The following is a 19,644-nucleotide window of genomic DNA, read 5'->3' on the forward strand; positions in this document are numbered from 1 at the left end:
GTGAACCAGCAGATGGGAGGCTGACCACTCTCTCTCTCTCTGCCTCTCCTCTCTCTATGTAACTCTTTCAAATAAATAATCTTTTAAAAAAATAGGATAAAGGGTAAATATTTTACTGTATAATAAGCCTATTCATAGTCCTATCTCTGACTCTTGGTTGCTTTCTAAGGACATAAAAACAGGCTCATTTTATCCTCTCCAGTGTCTCCAAATCTATCTAAAACATGTATCAGCTCAGGTCATTCCCCTTCAAAAGTAACAACAGGGGCGGGCACTGTGGCACAGCAGGCTGGGCTGTCACTTGGTCACCTGTACCCCATATTGGAGCACTGGCTTAAGCTCTGGCTACTTTGCTTCCAATCCAGTTCACTGCTAATGTGCTTGGGAGGCAGCAGATGATGGCTCATGTACTTGAGTTCCTGACACCCACATGGAAGACCCAGATGAAGTTCTTGGCTCCTGGCCTTGACTTGGGCCAGCACTGGCTGTTGAGGCCATCTGAGTAGTGAACCAGAGGATGAAAGATTTCTCTCTCTACCTCCCTCCCTCCCTCCCTCCCTCTCTTTCTTGGTAATCTCCCTCTCTCTGTGTCACTTTGTTTTTCAAATAATTATATCTTTCTTTGGTTTTAATTAAGAGAAAAAGAAGGGGAGGGTTGCGGGTGGGAGGGAAGTTATGAGGAGGAAGCCATTGTAACCCATAAGCTGTACTTTGGAAATTTATATTCATTAAATAAAAGTTAAAAAAAAAAAAAAAGAGAGAGAGAGAGAGAAAGAAGGGGCCAGAGTTGCTTTTTTTTTTTTTTTTTTTTGACAGGCAGAGTGGACAGTGAGAGAGAGAGAGAGAGAGAAAGGTCTTCCTTTGCCGTTGGTTCATCCTCCAATGGCCGCCGCGGCCAGCGCGCTGCGGCTGGCGTACCGCGCTGATCCGATGGCAGGAGCCAGGTACTTATCCTGGTCTCCCATGGTGTGCAGGGCCCAAGGACTTGGGCCATCCTCCACTGCACTCCCGGGCCACAGCAGAGAGCTGGCCTGGAAGAGGGGCAACCAGGACAGAATCCGGTGCCCCGACCGGGACTAGAACCCGGTGTGCCGGCGCCGCAAGGCGGAGGATTAGCCTAGTGAGCCGTGGCGCCGGCCCAGAGTTGCATTTGCAGTGGGTTAAATTGCTATCTGCAATGTGAGCATTCCATATTTTAATGCTAGTTCAAGTCCTTGCTGCTCTGCTTTCAATTCAGCTTCCTACTTATGTGCCTGGGAAAGCAGCAGAAGATGGCCCAAGTGCTTGGGTCCCTGCCACCCATATGGGAGACCTGGATGTAGTTCCAGGCTCCCAGCTTCAGACCAACAGGTGTAGGATTCCGCCCCCCCCCCCCCAATATCCATTGCTCTGAATTAAAAAAAAAAAAAAAGGTCATCAGAACAAAGACCAGATTCCTGAGTTTAGCCCTAATCATTTCTTCCCAACAGTGTTCTACCATCCCAGCACTCCACATTTTAGCTGTAATGGAAGCCACAGCTCTATGTAGCTATTACTCCCTTTACCTCCATAAGTGGTTCCTTGGCCCCATACTTTATGTTCTGCACTAAGCACATTTTTTTAAGATTTATTATTTATTTGAAAGACTTATAAAGATAGGTAGAGACAAAGAAAAAGAGGTCTTCCATCTGCTGGTTCACTCCCCAAATGGCTGAGCTGATCCAAAGCCAGGAGCCAGGCCCTTCCTCTGGGTCTCCCATGCAGGTGCAGGGGCCCAAGAACTTGGGGCATTTTCTACTGCCTTCCCAGGCCATAGCAGAAAATTAGATCGGAAGTGGAGCATCCAGGACTTGAACCGGCACCCATATGGGATGCCGGCACTGCAGGCAGCAGCTTTACCCACTACGCCACAGCAATGGCCCCTCCTGAGTGAATCTTACTCATTGTTTGGCCCTAGCTCTAAAGTCGCAGGCCCTATAAAAGCCTAATATATTCCAGACAAAACAAGATAGACTCCTTTCAGTTTTGTCTTCCACTCCGAGGACCTTGCTCAAACTGCCTGTCAGTTGTGCTCCTACCCAGAGTATAGTCAGTCAATAATTTGCTATACTATTCTGGCTCCCTTGCCCTGTTCCAAGTGCTCACTTTCATTAGCTCACTCATCTTTGAGGTTAGTGTATAATACCTGGCATGTGGTGGGCATTCATCTGCACAGGTGATGGCTCAAGTAGTTGGATCCCACCCACATGGGAGACCAGATTGAGTTTGCAGCTCTTGACTTCAGCCTGGCCCAGCCTAGGATATTATGGGCATTTGGGTAGCAATCTCTCTCGGTCCTTCTGTATGTCTCTGTCTCTGCCTTTCAAATACCCATATATAGATATAGATATAGATATAGATATAGATATAGATATAGATATAGATATATAGATATGTGTGTGTATATATATATCTGTTGCTTTGAACTGAATAGGCAAGGCACCTAAGTGAAAATATAAACGATAAACATATATTTTTAAAAAGACTCAACTTCCTTAGTAATTAAGGAAATGAAAATTAAAGGCTATATGAATATATGATCCTGAGTAACAGCCATTAAGCCAAGCAAAAATTAAATACCTAACGCTAGTCAAAGCTTTGGGAAATAGGTACATTCATTTCTGGCTAGCAGCCAGGTAAAATGACATGACCCTTTTGGAAACACTCTTAGGTAACACTCAGCAAGGGCCAACTGGTCTACTTTGACCCAGTCTCTCATCTAGGAATTTAACCTAGTGAAATAAGTCAAAAGGAAAAACCTGTATTATTAACACATATATATGTCAGTGGGACTTAAAATACTAAAGAACCTCTATTTCCTGATTCTTTGGGATACCCTTTAAAAAAAAAAAAGATTGATTTTATTTGAAAGGCAAAGTTGCACAGAGGCAGAGGCAGAGAGAGAGGTCTTCCATCCACAGGTTCACTCCCCAAATGGCCACAACGGCTGAAGCTGGGCTGATTCAACCTGAAGCCAGGAGCCAGGAGCTTCTTCTGGGTCTCCCATGCAGGTGTAGGGGCCCAAGAACTTGGGGCATTTTCTACTGCCTTCCCAGGCCATAGCAGAGAGTTAGATTGGAAGTGGAGTATCCGGGACTTGAACCGGCACCCATATGGGATGCTGGCACTGTAGGTGGCAGCTTTACCTGCTATGCCCCAGCACCAGCCCTGGGATATCTTTTTTTCTGATTCTTCTGTGAAACCAGTCAACCGCCTCCAACCTCCCTCCTGCATAACTGAGAGGAGCCAATTCTGTCCTCAAGGTAGAAAAATAAACAGAGTAAACACAATACCCGAGGTTATGTCTGCTTCCAACCACTGGGCATTTGAATCCATAGCTGTCCTCTGTCGTGATTAGCTGCTGGGTCTGACTCTTGTGCTTGCTGCTATTGTTTTCGGCTGTGACTTGTCTCCTCCAATCTAAGAACTTTTCAGGGCTAGAGGCTAGAGGTCTACCACACCACACTTTACCTCCATATTTAGTCACTGCTGTCTCTGCTATACCCACTCTCTTCTAAAGGCAAGACAGTAATAGAACACTGAAATTGGGTAACTCAAGGAAAAATTTTTTTATTTGACAGGTAGAGTTATAGACAATGAGAGAGAAAGAGGGAAAGGTCTTCCTTCTGTAGGCTCACTACCCAAATGGCCGCTATGGCTGGCACTGCGCCGATCCAAAGCCAGGAACCAGGTGCTTCCTCCTGGTCTCTCATGTGGGTACAGGGGCCCAAGCACTTGGGCCATCCTCCACTGCCCTCCCGGGCCACAGCAGAGAGCTAGACTGGAAGAGGAGCAACCGGGACTAGAACCCAGCGCCCATATGGGATGCTGGCAGAGGATTAACCAAGTAAGCCACAGCGCCGGCCCCGGAAAATATTTTTTAAAAGATTTATTTACTTATTTGAAAGTCAGAGTTACACAGAGAGAGGAGAGGCAGAGAGAGAAAGGTCTTCCATCCACTGGTTCACTCCCCAATTGGCCACAATGGCTGGAGCTGCACCGATCCGAAGCTAGGAGCCAGGAGCTTCTTCCAGGTCTCCCATGTGGGTGAAGGGGCCCAAGGATTTGGGCCATCTTCCACTGCCTTCCCTGGCCATAGCAGAGAGCTGGATCGGAAGTAGAGCAGCCGGGACTAGAACTGGTGCCTATATGGGATGCCAGCACTGCAGGCAGCAGCTTTACCCGCTACGCCACAGTGCCAGCCCCACTCAAGGAAAACTTAATAAAAGAACTATTAAATGAATGTACTGTATAGTGAAACACAAGTGCACTAGTGGAGGCCACTTCCCCACGGGAGGAGTGGATGAAGGGAGCCATTGCTGGAATGCAAACAGAGCACTCGGTGGAGAGGGCTGCCTGCCCTGTGCTGGTTAGGGGACACAGCAGCACAGCAACCTGCAGACTGGGAGCCAGTGGAATATCCTAATCTCATTCTCTTTTCATCATCTGATTACTTTTCTGTGCACCAATTGGTTAAATTCAACCAGAAGCCAGAGGTCCTAGGACCTCATTGATCAACAACACAGGTAAGCACCTTGAAGAGCACAGAGCAAGGTAAAGGATGCAGTGCACTTACAAGCACAAAGGTGGGCTGATGTGGTGCAGCGTGGTGAGCCATGGTTTGCGACACTGTACCCTATTTTGGAGTGCTGGTTTGAGTTCTAGCTGCTCCAATTCCAATCCAGCTTCCTGCTCATGGGAAAGCAGTAGATGACGGCTCAAGTACTTGGGTCCCTGTCACCCATGTAGGAGGCCCAGATGGAGTCCCTGGCTCCTGGCTGTTGCAGCCATTTGGGGAGTGAACCAGCAGATGAAAGATCTCTCTCTCTGTCCCGGTCTCTCTCTCCCTCTCTGTTGTTCAGCCTTTCAAGTAAACAAATTAAAAAAAAAAGAAAGACAAAGAGAAGAAAGCTGGAATCCTTCAGTAACCTAACCTAGATCCAATTTCTTTACAACTGCCAAAGCAGTTTTTTCCCCCATTTTATTTGAAAGACAGAAAAAGAGAGAGACAAAAGGATTCATCTGGTGGTTCACTCCCAATACCCACAATACCAATACCCTGACTGGACCAGGCTGAAGCCAGGAGCCTAGACCTCTATTCAGATCTCCCACATGGGTGCCAGGGCCCAATTACTGGCGCCATTGCCTGCTTCCTCTCAGGGTATGCATCACCAGGAAGCTGGGATAGGGAGCAAAATCGGGACTCAAACTCAGGAACTTTTATAAGGGATGCAGGTATCCCAAGAGGCATCTTAATCACTGAATCAGAAAGCTCTATCACAATATGTAAATAAACCCAACCTTGACAGGCAGGTGTTGGGTGAAGTGGTTCAAGCTGCTATTGGCATGCCCGCATCCCATCATTGGGGTGTCTGGGTTTTGGTTCCAGTTCTGCTCCCAATTCCAGCTTCCTGATGACTCACAACCTGGGAAATAGCAGGTGGTGGCTCAAGCAGTTGGGTCTCTGCCACCCACATGGGAGACCTGGATTGACTTCCCACTCCTGGCTTCAGCCTGGGGTCAGCACCAACTATTACGGACTGAGAGATCCCCATCTGTCTCTCTACCTTTCAAGTAAAATAAATAAATAATTTTAAATGTGATGAAATATATATAACATAAAATTTGCCTTTGTAGCCTAGCCATTTTTAAGTTTACAATTCAGTGCCATTAACTACATGCACGGTGTTATGCAAACATCACTACTGTCAACTTCCAAACTTTTTCATCACCCTCACAGAAACTGTGCCCATTAGACAACAATCACAGCTTCCCTCTTCCCTCCAGCTACTGGCCGCCTCTAATCTTCCTGCATCTATGAATTTGCCTATTTTAGGTATTTAATGTAAGCAGAGTCATACAATATTTGCCCTTTTATGTCTGGCCTTTTTTTTTTTTTAAGATTGATTTATTTACTTGAAAGGCAGAGTTAGAGAGGCAGAGAGAGGAACAGACAGAGAGAGAGAGAGAGATCTTCTCTCGGCTGGTTCACTCCACAAATGGCTTCAATGGCTGCAGCTGGGCTGTTCCAAAGCCAGAAGCTGGGAGCTTCTTCCAGGTCTCCCAAGCAGGGGCGGGGGCCCAAAGACTTGGGTCATCCTCAGCTGCTTTCCAAGGTGCACCAGCAGGAAGCTGGAACAGAGGTAGACCAGCAGGATAAGAACTGGCACTTGTAAGAGATGCTGGTGCTGCAGGCCAGGGCTTTAACCCACTGTGTCACAGCACTGGCCCCATTTTTTAATGTTTTTTTTTAAAGATTTATTTATTTGTGGGCTGGCAGAGCAGGTAAAGCCACCGCCTGCAGTGCTGGTATCCCATATGAGCACCAGTTCAAGTCCCAGCTGCTCCACTTTCGATCCCACTCCTTGCTGATGCACCTGGGAAGGCAGTAGAAGATGGCCCAAGTTCTTGGGCCCCTGTACCCACATGGGAGACCTGGAAGAAGCTCCTGGCTTCAGATTGGCTCAGCTCCGGCAACTGCGGCCATTGGTGGTGGTGAATCCATGGATGGACGACCTCTCTCTCCCTCTGCCTCTCTGTAACTGCATTTCAAAAAATAAATACATTAAAAAAAAAAAAAACACGTCAGTGGATCATAGCCCAAGTGCTGGGCCACTACACCTATGTGAGAAACTTGGATAGAATTCCAGGCCCTTGGCTTTATCTTGGCCCAGCCCTGGCCATGAGGCCAACTGGGGAATGAACCAGCAGATGGAAGATCTCTGTTTCTCCTTCTCTCTCTCTCACTCTGCCTCTCAAATAAATCAATAAAATTCTTAATTCTTTTTTTTTAAGATTTATTTATTTGAAAGTCAGAGTTGCACAGAGAGAGGAGAAACAGAAAGAGAGGTCTTCCATCCACAGGCTCACTCCCCAATTGGCCACAATGGCTGGAGCTGCACCGATCTGAAGCTAGGAGCCAGGAGCTTCTTCCAGGTCTCCCATGTGGGTGCAGGGGTCCAAGTACTTGGGCTACCCTCTACTGCTTTTCCAGGTCATAGCAGAGAGCTGGATGGGAAGTGGAGCAGTCGGGTCTCGAACTGGAGCCCATATGGGATGCCAGCGCTTCAGGCCAGGGCATTAATCCACTGCACCACAGCACCGGCCCCAGAATTCTTAATTCTTAAAAAAAAAAAAAAAAAAAAAGAAGAAGAAGAAGTGGCCCTAAAACCCCCTGAGCCTTGCCCACCTTATCTCCTATAACTGTCACCTTAGGGGGCGGTGCTGTGGTGCAGCAGGTAAAGCTGCCATCCCATATGGGAACCAGTTCAAGTACTGGCTGCTCCACTTCCAATCTAGCTCTCAGCTATGTCCTAGGAAAGCAGTAGAAGATGGACCAAGTCCTTGGGTCCCTGCACCCGCATGGGAGACCCAGAAGAAGCTCAAGGCTCCTGGCTTCAGATTGGCACAGCTCTGACCTCTGAGGCGAACTGGGGAGTAAACCAGCAGATGGAAGATCTCTCTCTCTCTCTCTCTGCCTCTCCTTCTGTAACTCTTTTTTTTTTTTTTTTAAGATTTATTTTATTTATTTGAAAGACAGAGTTACGGAGAGAGGTAGAGACAGAGAGAGAGGTCTTCCATCTGCTGGTTCACTCCCCAGATGGCTACAACGGCTTGAGCTGTGCTGATCCGAAGCCAGAAGTCAGGAGCTTCTTCTGGGTCTTCCACGTGGGTGCAGGGTCCCAAGGACTTGGGCCATTTTCTACTGCTTTCCCAGGCCATAGCAGAGAGCTGGATGGGAAGAGGAGGAGCTGGGACTAGAATCGGCGCCCATATGGGATGCTGGCACTTCAGGTTAGGGTTTTAACCCATTGCACCACAGCACCAGCCCCTCTCTAACTCTTTCAAATAAATAAATAAATCTTAAATTTTTTTTAAAAAAAATGTCAGCCTGGCTTATTAGGGTCCTAGTCACAAGGGCTTCCCTGCTGTTCTCCACTGTCAATGTCTTGCCTCAGGGTCTTTGCACCTGCTGTTCCTCTTTCCTGTCATACTTATCTTTATATCGCTTGCTCTTTCTCACTGTTCAGGTCTATCAAGTCCCTTCCTGTACAAGACTTTCAGTGACTTCCCACTGCCTACTAAGCCAAGTAGTCCTGATTCTGATGATCCTCTCTGAGGCAACCACAGCATCTGTTCACCCCATACCCCTTCTCATGACTGCCATCTATTTAGTTTAGCTATTTGAAAGGCAGAGAGATGGGGAGAGAAAATGAGACAGAGAATTTCCAATCTGCTGGTTCACTTCAAGAAGGCGCACAATAGCCAGGGTTGGGCTAGGCTGAAGCCAGGAGCCTGGAACTCAACCCATGTCTCCTACATGGGTGGCAGGGACCCAAGTACTAAGCCATCAAATGCTACTTCCCAGGGTACATGTTAGAAGGAAGCTGGAATCAGACACAGAGGTGGGACTTGAACCCAGGTACCATGATATGGGATACAGGAATGGTGGTGTCTTTTTTATTTATTTATTTATTTTTGACAGGCAGAGTTAGACAGTGAGAGACCGAGACAGAGAGAAAAGTCTTCCTTCCATTGGTTCACTGTGGGGAGCAACTCGGACTAGACGAAGTTACTGGAATTAAGACTTATTCTATGCATCTGCTCTCCCACAATATGGCGCTGAAAAGGAGTAAACAACTTCTACACAGCTGCCTCCAGTTCGACCAATAACCTGCAGGAGCTGATCCTGCTCCTGATTGGAGGAGAGCAGCGTACTCGGCGTGTAGGTAGCAGAGTTGGGATTTGTGGGAGAGGACTATAAAGGAGGAGAGAGACAACATGCACCAGGAACATCTAAGGGGAACATCCGGATAACATCTGAGCAGCCCCCGAGAGAGCCGGCCGGCGGTGTGCCACACCCCCGTGGAAGTGGGGAAAGTGGCAGGGGGAGCCGCCCCTCCACGGAGGTGGAGAGGTTGCCAGCCAACCCGGGAAGGACCAACAGCAAACCCGGGAAGGGCCGAGCAGACAAAAGAACAGCACAGGGTCCTGTGTCATTCCTCCGCGAATCGGGGAGCGACAGTTCACCCCTAAATGGCCACTACGGCCGGCGCGCTGCGCCGATCCGAAGCCAGGAGCAGGTGCCTCCTCCTGGTCTTCCATGCGGGTGCAGGGCCCAAGCACTTGGGCCATCCTCCACTACCTTCCTGGGCCACAGCAGAGAGCTGGACTGGAAGAGGAGCAACTGGGACAGAATCCGGCACCCCAACCGGGACCAGAACCCGGGTGCCGGCACCACAGGCAGAGGATTAGCCTAGTGAGCCACTGGCGCCGGCCTATTTCTTTTCTTTCTTTTTTTTAATTAATTAATTTTTTTTGGTGGTGTCTTTCTTAACTGCTGGGCTGAAAGCTCACCTCACAGCTTCTAAACATGAACCTTCACAAGTGAAACCTCAGGGCCCTGAGACATTCTGAACATCCCCTGTGCTTTCCTACCTCTGTATCTTTGCTTTTGGTATTTTACTATCAGGATTGCCTTCTGTCTGTCCCTATATGTTAAGGATACCCAAATAAATCTTTCTTGTCCCTCTCCTTTATCGCTTTCTTGATCCTCTCTGGAACAATCAAAAGTGACTGGGTCACTTCTACCTTGAAACTTTTTAAATTCTTGTTTCTCTCTTGATTTAACTCTTCAAGTTATGTAAATAATTGGTTTTCCTTCCTCCATTAAATTAAGTATCACAAGTTCCTTCAGTGCTAGGACTAGGTCTCACATAAGATATGTATCTCAGCCGGCGCCACAGCTCACTAGGCTAATCCTCCGCCTGCGGCGCCGGCACCTGGGTTCTGGTCCCTGTTGGGGTGCCGGATTCTGTCCCGGTTGCTCCTCTTCCAGTCCAGCTCTCTGCTGTGGCCCAGGAAGGTAGTGGAGGATGGCCCAAGTGCTTGGGCCCTGCACCCACATGGGAGACCAGGAGGAAGCACCTGCTCCTGGCTTCGGATCGGCGTAGCACACCAGCCGTAGCGGCCATTTAGGGGGTGAACCAATGGAAAAAGGAAGACCTTTCTCTCTCTCTCTCTAACTCTGCCTGTCAAAAAAAAAAAAGATATATATCTTACATATGCAACATGTATATATTATACATGAGTATACTGTACATTTAAATTTTTAACACACTTAAAACTAATATTCCTGTATCATCTAATCACTCATGCATACATTTTGCAATTAATTTGCCTTAGAGGAGTCACCACAAATCTGTTATTACTCAAGTTAGATGTACATAGGTCCTCTAATTCCCTGGTAGTGGGAGTAGAAATTTGCATAGCATTCTAGAGGACAATGTAGCAATACAATATGCAGCATGGGAATAGTTTGTAATCCTATCAGCAATGGTGGAAATAACTTGTAATATACTGAGTATTGCGTAAAATTCCCCAAATGGCATTATCTTAGTCAGAAGGGTCAAAAATTGCCCAAGATGAAAGGCTGGTCTAGATCTACCTTAACAAAACTTAAATATAAACCTAAAAGGAACTACCTGACTCCTAGTTACCTAACTTTACACCAGGAAAAAGATTATTCAGCATGGAACATAATCTAGTTACTAACAATGTAAAAATCACAATGTCTGACATCCACCCCCAAACTACTAAGCATTCAAAAAAGCAAAAGAATACTGCTCATAAACAGCATTCAAAAAACATGGCACAGTGAGTAAAGCCACCGCCTGAAGTGCCAGCATACCATATGGGTACCGGTTCGCATCCCAGCTGCTCCACTTCCAATCCAGCTCTCTGCTATGGCCTGGAAAGGCAGTAGAAGATGGCTCAAGTCCTTGGGCCCCTGCACCTGCGTGGGAGACCCGGAAGAAGCTCCTGGGCCCTGCCTTCAGATTGGCACAGCTCTGGCCGTTGCGGCCAACTGGGGAGTGAACCAGCAGATGGGAGACCTCTCTCTCTCTCTCTCTCTCTCTCTCTCTCTCTCTCTGTGTGTAACTCTTTCAAATAAATAACTAAATTAAAAAAAAAAAAAAAACAAACAAACAATAGGAGGCTAGTGGCTGATCCTGGATGCAGAGACGGTGGGACTGTGGGACCTGGCAGTGTTGTGGCAATGTGCCCAGGGCAGGGATATACTCTAATAGGGCGGAAGCCAATGTCATCACCAAGAAGTTTGCCAAAGCCAACCATAGGAAACAATGGACTGTCAAGGCAGAGGATCAGCTGACCTACAACTCAAAGCAGTTGGACTTGCTCAAGGCCAATCTGGGGGAATCTGCCAGCAAACAGAAGCAGAAGATGCAGAAGAATCCCTAGCTCTGAAAGAAGTTCCAGGACATGTATGCCATCTTTGGGATAGATCCTAACCTCTTGAAAAATATACTGGTTGGGGCAGGCGCTATGGAATAGCGGGTAAAGCCACCGCCTGCAGTGCCGGCATCCCATACGGGCACTGGTTCAAGTCCTGGCTGCTCTACTTCCAATCCAGTTCTCTGCTGTGGCCTGGGAAAGCAGTAGGAGATGGCCTAAGTCCTTGGGCCCCTGCACCCATGTGGGAGACCCGCAAGAAACTCCTGGCTCCTGGCTCCTGGCTTCGGATCGGCGGAGCTCCTGCCGTTGTGGCTAACTGGGGAGTGAACAAGCAGATGGAAGACCTCTCTCTCTGCCTCTCCTTCTCTCTCTGTGTAATTCTCTGACTTTCAAGTAAATAAATAAATCTTTAAAAATAATAAAAAAAGGCCGGCGCCACGGCTCACTAGGCTAATCCTCCGCCTTGCGGCGCCAGCACACCACCGGGTTCTAGTCCCGGTTGGGGCGCCGGATTCTGTCCCGGTTGCCCCTCTTCCAGGCCAGCTCTCTGCTGTGGCCCGGGAGTGCAGTGGAGGATGGCCCAAGTGCTTGGGCCCTGCACCCCATGGGAGACCAGGAAAAGCACCTGGCTCCTGCCATCGGATCAGCGCGGTGCGCAGGCCGCAGCACGCCGGCCGCGGCGGCCATTGGAGGGTGAACCAACGGCAAAGGAAGACCTTTCTTTCTGTCTCTCTCTCTCACTGTCTACTCTGCCTGTCAAAAAATAAAAAAATAAAAAAACAGGAAAATCTACTGGTTGAGATGTTGGGTGTGGGGGACTTTAATTGTGAGCTAAGTGTCCAGATCATCAATGTGTCCCTAACCCTGAAGCACCAAAGTGGAAGTCTGAGAATTTTGAAGGAAGTACATCAACAGGTGTTAAAAGGAAGGGAAAGTTCACCCAGGGAGTCAGCCAATAGAACCTAGACAGGGCATTAGAAACACAAGGTATTTGGTACTGGCTTTGCATCATTCCCATGGGTGGCACTTACCTCATTCAGTCTGCTCCAGCTTTCAATGCGGATTACATTGTGGGGCTGCAGCTGGCAGAAAAAAAGCGGCTGTAAGATTGTCAGTGAAATAAAAGCCAGTGTTAGATGGCAGACAGAACACATGTAGCAATTACTGGAACACCTGCTGAAGGAAGGGTGCCCTGGCTGGACTTGTATGCCCAGAAGAATACCTGCTGTGCTGCCAGCTCTCTTTACTGACATACACTCCCAAGAGATTACAGCTAAGGAGGTAAACATTTATCATTTCTTTATAGTGGAAACATTCAAAATCATTTTTAACCTTTTAAAAATTATACAATGTATTAATGTTATCCACAGTCATGCTACTGTGCAGAATACCAGAACTTCTTTCTCCTTTATAATTTAATACATGTTAATCAACCTTCCCACAACCCTTCCTCCTCACTACCCCTCCCCACAAGCTCTAGGAACCAACATTATATGCTCAACTTCTATGAGGTCAATTTTTTGGTTTATTTATTTTTTAAAAATATTTTATTTACTTATTTGAAAGGCAGAGTTACAGAAAGAGGAAGAGACAGAGAGGTCTTCCATCTGCTGGTTCACTCCTCAAATAGCCACAAAATATGGGGCTAGACAAGGCTGAAGCCAGGAACCAGAGCCAGGAGTTTCTTCCAGGTTTCACACATGGTTGCAAGGGTCCAGGCATTTAGGCCACCTTCCACTGCTTCCCCAGGCACATTATCAGGGAGTTGGATTGGAAACAGAGCAGCTGAGACTTGAACCAGTGCCCATATGGGATGCTGCCACTATACCACAACGCTGGCCCCAAGGTCAACTTAAAAAAAAAAAATGTGTTCAGGGCCCGGCGCTGTGGCGTAGCAGGGACAGCACTTCCTGCAGTGCCAGCATCCCATATGGACGCTGGTTTAGACCTGGCTGCTCCACTTCCAATCCAGCTCTCTGCTATGGCCTGGGAAAGCAATAGAAGATGGCCCAGGTTCTTGTGCCCTTGCACCCACGTGGGAGACCTGGAAGAAGCTCCTGGCTCCTGGCTTTGGATCAGCGCAGCTCTGGCTGTTGCAGCTAATTGAGGAGTGAATCAGTGAAGACCCCCCTCTCTCTCTCTCTCTGCCTCTCCTCTCTCTGTGTAACTCTTTCAAATAAATAAAAAAAATCTTAAAAAAAAAAAAGTCCTCAAAAGACAGAGACATAGAACCAAACAGATAGAGAGAGCAGAGCTCTCATCCCTTGGTTCACTTTTCAGATACCCACAATAGCTAAGGCTGAGCCCATGCCCCAAACCCAGAGTCAGGAACTCAATCCAGGTCTCCCACATGGGTGACCGTGACCCAGCTACCTGAACCGTCACCTGCTGCCTCCCAGGGTCTGCACTGGCAGGAAGCTGGAATCAAGAGCTGGAGCTAGGGAATCAAAGCCAGGAACTTCGATATGGGATATTAGCATCTAATCAACTAGGCCAAATGCCTACCATGAGGTCAACTTTTTTTTTTTAAGATGTTGAATTTCTTAAAAAATCTTTTTTATTAATATAATCTGAGATCAACTTAAAATTCCATGTATCAGTGAGATCATGGAGTACTTGTGTTTGGCTTATTTCATTTAATATAAAAACCTTCACTTCCATCAATGTTGTTGAAAATGACGGAATTTCATTCTTTTTTGATGGCTGAATATTATTCTACTACGAATACGTTCCATTTTTTCTCTATCCAGTCATTAGTGAAAGGACTTTTAGGTTGTTTCCATTTCTTGGCTATAGTACTACACTGAATGTGCAAGTGCAGATGTCTCTTCATCAGATTGATATACCCACAGGTGGGACTGCTAGATCACACAGCAGTTCTATTTTTATTTTTCCTTTAACATTTTGTTTATTTGAAATGCAGTTAGAGAGAGACAAACATCTTCCATATGCTGGTTCACTCCCCAGATGGCCACAACAGCTGGGGCTGGGCAGTTGGATCAGAAGCAAAGCAGCCAGGACTCAAACTGGCACTCTGATGTGGGATGCCAGTGTCACAGGCAGTCCCAGCTGTTCTATTTTTAAATTTCTGTGCAAAATTCCATATTGTTCCCACAATGACTTCCACCAACCTTGTGCAGTTTCCCGTTTTCTTTACATCCTTGCCAGCACTCATTGTCTTCTGCCTTTTTTTTTTTTCTTTTTGACAGGCAGAGTGGACAGTGAGAGAGAGACAGAGAGAATGGTCTTCCTTTGCCATTGGTTCACCCTCCAATGGCTGCTGCGGCCGGCGCACCACGGCCAGCACACCGTGCTGATCCGAAGCCAGGAGCCAGGTGCTTCTCCTGGCCTCCCATGAAGGTTCAGGGCCCAAGCACTTGGGCCATCCTCCACTGCCCTCTCGGGCCACAGCAGAGAGCTGGACAGGAAGAGGAGCGACTGGGAAAGAATCTGGTGCCCAAACCGGGACTAGAACCTGGTGTGCCAGCACCGCAGGCGGAGGATTAGCCTATTGAGCCGTGGTGCCAGCCCTTTTTTTTTTTTTTTTTAAGATTTATTTATTTGACTTTAAGAGAGGGGAAGAGGGGAAGAAGGGGAGAGGGAGAGAGAGAGAGAGAGATCTTCCATCTGCTGTTTCATTCCTCAGATGGCTGTAATAGCTAGGGCTGAGCCAGAAGCTAGGAGCTTCTTCCAGGTCTCCAAAGTACTTGGGCCATCTTCTGCTGCTTTTACCAGGCCATTAGCAGGGAGCTGGATCAGCCAGAACATGAACTGGTGCCCACCTGAGATGCTGGTAACACAGACAGTGGCTTTACCTGTTATACCACATCACAGGCCCTGCAGAAGCTTTTTAGTTTGGTGTAATCTCATTTGTCTATTTTTTCTATTTTTGCTTGTTTCCTATGTTTTTGGAGTCTTATCAAAAAAATAATCCTGGGGCTAGCTTGTGGATATCCAATTTCCCCAGAAACATTTAGTGAAAGGCTGTCCTTCCACCAATGTGTGTTCTTCAAGCCTTTGTTGAAGCTCAGTGGGCTGTAGATGTCAGGTTTAATTCTAGGTTCTTTACTCCATTCCATTGGCCTAAGTGTATGCCAACACCATGCTGCTTTAATTATTATAGTTTTGTAGTATATTTTATTTTTTTGACAGGCAGAGTAGACAGTGAGAGAGAGACAGAGAGAAAGGTCTTCCTTTTTGCCGTTGGTTCACCCTCCAAAGGCCGCCACGGCTAGCACGCTGCAGCCGGCGCACCGCGCTGATCCGAAGCCAGGAGTCAGGTGCTTCTCCTGGTCTCCCATGAGGTGCAGGGCCCAAGCACTTGGGCCATCCTCCACTGCACTCCCTGGCCACAGCAGAGAGCTGGCCTGGAAGAGGGGCAACCGGGACAGAATCCGGCACCCCGACCGGGACTAGAACCCAGTGTGCCGGCGCTGCTAAGTGGAGGATTAGCCTAGTGAGCCGCGGCGCTGGCCGTAGTATATTTTAGAACTTTATTTGAGAGGCAGAGAGACAAGAGACAGAAGAGAAAGCTCCCAATTCACTGATTCACTCCCCCAAATGCCCACAACAGCTTCTGACAGGGGCCAATGCCAGGAGCTGGAAATTCAATCCAGCTATCACAGAACTCGATCACTGAGCCATCACTGCTGTCTGCCAGGGTTCACATTAGTAGGAAGCTGGAGTCAGTATAGCACAGTTGATGAAACCTGAGTACTCTGATGTGGAATATGAATGGACTAACCAGTGTCTTAGATACTAAGCCAAATTCTTATTCACTTAGGATATTTTGAAGTCTGGTAGTATAATGCCTCTAGCTTTCTTCTTTGTTGTTGTTCATAGCAGCTTTTTTTCCTAACAGTTAAAAACTGGAAATAGCATATATGTCCATCAATAGGTAAATGGAGGAACAAATGTGATATAACCATACAAAGAAACACAACTCAGCAAGAAAAATGAACCAACTAATGATACACACTACATCAAGGATAAATCTCAAAATTATTATGCTAAGTTAAAGAAGCCAGACAAAAAAAGCTACATACTACATGATTCCATGGCCATACAGTTCTAGAAAATGAAAACAGGTAGCAGAGCAGTAGTTGCTTAGAGAGGTACGTGTGGATAGGATGGAAAGGAACACAGCAAAGAATTACAATGGAGTATGAAGAAACCTTTTATATTTTTTAAACTTTATTTATTTGAAAGTCAGACACACACACACACACACACACACACAGATGGATGGACAAAGAGAGAGCTCCCACTTGATGGCTCACCCCCAAAATGCCCACAATGGCCAAGGCATGGCTGGGTTAAAGCTGGGAACCAAGAGCCAGGAACTCAATCCAGATCTCCCACAGGGGTGGCAGGGATCCAATTACTTGAGCCATTACCACTGGAAACTTAAATTAGGTGTTAGACCTGGGACTCAAACTCAGGTATTCCAGTGTGGGATGTGATGTCTTAACCAACATTTTAACTGCTAGAATAAATGCCAGCCCTTGAAGAAACTTTTGAAGGTGATAAATATTTTGTCTTGTTACAACTGTTTGAGATATGTGTACATATGCTGAAACTTATTAAATTGTATACTTTTAATATGGGTAGCTTATTATACATTAATTATACTTCATTATAGCTATTAAAATTTGCCTTAGCTTAGTCATGGACTTACAGACTTATTTTAAAGTCTCTATGCAGGTTCTTCTATCATCTCCAGTTCTAATCCATTGTTCCATTAGTCAAATGTACCAAATTTCCCTCATGGCAGCCCCTCTCATGTTTTCAATCTCATGTCAGGAGTGTACAGTCACAGAGAGTTGTCTACCCATCTATTCCAAAGGAAGGCCATATTAATGAGCTGTGGCAGTATCCTAAAAGGAAGACTGGAGCTTGTTTATGGTAGAGCACTACAGCCCTGCAGTCTTAGTCTAATGACATTTTCTATTATTACCTCAACTTAACATTTCCATACCATGATCAAAGTGTCAAGTTGAACTTTAGGCAAAGATCCAACTCTACCCCCAAGTTTGGTAGCCTGAGTAACTGCTGTGCACAAGGCGATGTGACAATCATATTTAGTGCCTTCTCCCTCACATGTCTGCTCTGTGAATACTTAGTGAGCACTTCCTCAGGGACAACAGTTGTAGTTCCATGGACGTGGGGCAGTGAAGCCAGCACAGACGGAGAGAGACACCCTAGCCCTTGAACTGAGCCTGTGAATGGGGTAGGGCATAGGAGAATAGAGTGCCAAAGAGGACATTCGGAGGCGCAAGAGCCAAGTGGAATGTGGTGTTGGGAACACAGACAGGACAGTGGAAAGAGATCCACATGAAGCTTTACTGGAGGAAGTAGGCATCCATGATGAGTCCCGAGTGACATGGACATGGCTGGGCAGTGGGACAGAAGGGGCGTCTAGGAAGGAAACCATAGCCTGAAGAGTTGAAAAAGGCTTGAGACAAGTCAGTTGCTGGGCCATTACATTCTAAACAGGGAGTAAGGAGAGCTGAGGTGGGAGAGGTTTGTTGTCAGATCGTAATGCTTTTGAATTCAGGTTAATGTCCTGAGCCTTTTGGGGAAGCTGTGGAAGAGTTTTGTTTACAAAATAACAACAGCTCTGTATTTGTCATGAAAGCAAAAGAAAACACATGATCATTAAGAGAATTCCAAAAAAGTATAAAGGGCATGGAAAGCACCCTTAATGCTACCACTGTCAACAACTGCCACCCCACTTTAATATTCTGATCTTGGTGCCTATCCTTTGGCCTTCATGCTCTGCATACAGAATATTCATGCATGCCTCCAAATCTTAAAGATCACATGCTGTCCACCTGACCATGAACCAAAAGTCCTCTAAGAGTTTGAGCACCCAGTGTTCAGTCCTGTTCTTCACAAAATCTCCCAGAGTGATCGATGTGAGACTTCACTGCCAATGAGGATGATCCTCCTAGAACACTGGCCTCTGAGTTTCTTGACCTCCTTCCCAGCAAGGTGCTGTTTTCAACCCAGGCCTACAGTTCCACCTTCCTCAGGTGTTCAGAAACTAGTTACCCCACATTCTCAGCTCAGGAATCCAGCTTACCCCCATTCACTCCGGTCACAGTGCAGGCACTCCACAGGGTCTCCAATCCACTGCCTTTTCACAGCTGCCATCCTCATGTTTGCATCTCACATATTACCCATCTCTGATTCCAGATCCTGGTGTCAGCACCATTCTTGTCCCTCGCTTTTGCTGCCACTCACTGCCACTCCAAGCCTGCTTCCAGGCAGCTAGACATGACTGGAGAACAACACAAACATGTTGACTAGATTCACTACAACATCATTACCCCAAATCTCAAGTGCACATGCAGCAACTCCAAACAAACCCAATATGAGGACCTGGTCAACCTGCACCTCTAAGAGGTTCTTTCATAGATTGTCTCTAATCCTGCCCCCAATTTCTTTCATAATCCACTTAAAGGCTAACCTTGGAAGTGCTTTCAAAGGACAGAAAGTTTCTACTGTCAGTATGAACCTGAAAACAGTAGCTAGTAAGAAGCTATGGCTCTTCTTAGAGCAGTGGGGGCACCAGTCAGGAGTGACTTGGAGAATACAATTCCAGGAGTGGTTTTGGGGGGACTGGCAGAGAGGTGGTCTATAAAAACACGACTTTAGAGTAGCAGGAATGAGAACCACAGGCACAGGGGACCAAGAGAACACCCTGAATTCTTACCAGTGGCCCACTGGACAGAGTCTCATATCTTTGCTGTGTTTTCTGCTTAAGATTTGGCTATTTGGGGTTTTTTTGCGATTTCATCTGAATTTTATAATTTTTCATAAATTCTGTGAAGAATGTCACTGGTATTTTGATAGGGATTGTACTGAATCTGGAGTTACTTAGGGTAGGATGGACACTTGAACAATACTGATTCCTCCAGCCCATAAGCCCCAGCTATCTTTCCATTTTTGTGTACTCTTCAACCTCTTTCACCAATGTTTTACAGTTTTCATTACAGAGATCTTTCATCTCTTTGGTTAAACTTATTCTTAGACTTTTGTGTGTGCATGTGCAGTTATCATAAATGGAAGTGCTTTCTTGATTTCTTCTTCAGATGATTTGCTTTGATGTGTAGCAATGCTACTGATTTTTCTATGTTGATTTTGTATCCTGCAACTTTGCTGAATTCATTTATTAATTGTAGTAGTTTTTTGGTGGAGTCTTTGAAGTTTTTGACATGTAAGATCTTGTCATCTGCAACTGGTGACAATCTGACTCCTTCTTTTCCAATTTGGATGCCCTTTATTTCTTTCTCTTGTCTAATTGCTCTGGCTAGGACCTCCAGTCCTATGAGGAATAAAACTGAAAATTGGGGTGGGTGTTTGGCT

At 46.5% G+C, this 19,644-nt stretch overlaps 1 pseudogene; it reads left to right on the forward strand.

The window, feature by feature from the left end:
- Positions 1-12,075: 12,075 nt before the first annotated feature.
- On the forward strand, positions 12,076-18,585 carry LOC138845496 (vacuolar-sorting protein SNF8 pseudogene; annotated as a pseudogene).
- Positions 18,586-19,644: the final 1,059 nt, after the last annotated feature.

Source organism: Oryctolagus cuniculus, chromosome 15 (assembly GCF_051225735.1).
Source record: "Oryctolagus cuniculus isolate XC-2025 breed Fujian yellow rabbit chromosome 15, ASM5122573v1, whole genome shotgun sequence".
Classification (NCBI taxonomy): domain Eukaryota; kingdom Metazoa; phylum Chordata; class Mammalia; order Lagomorpha; family Leporidae; genus Oryctolagus; species Oryctolagus cuniculus.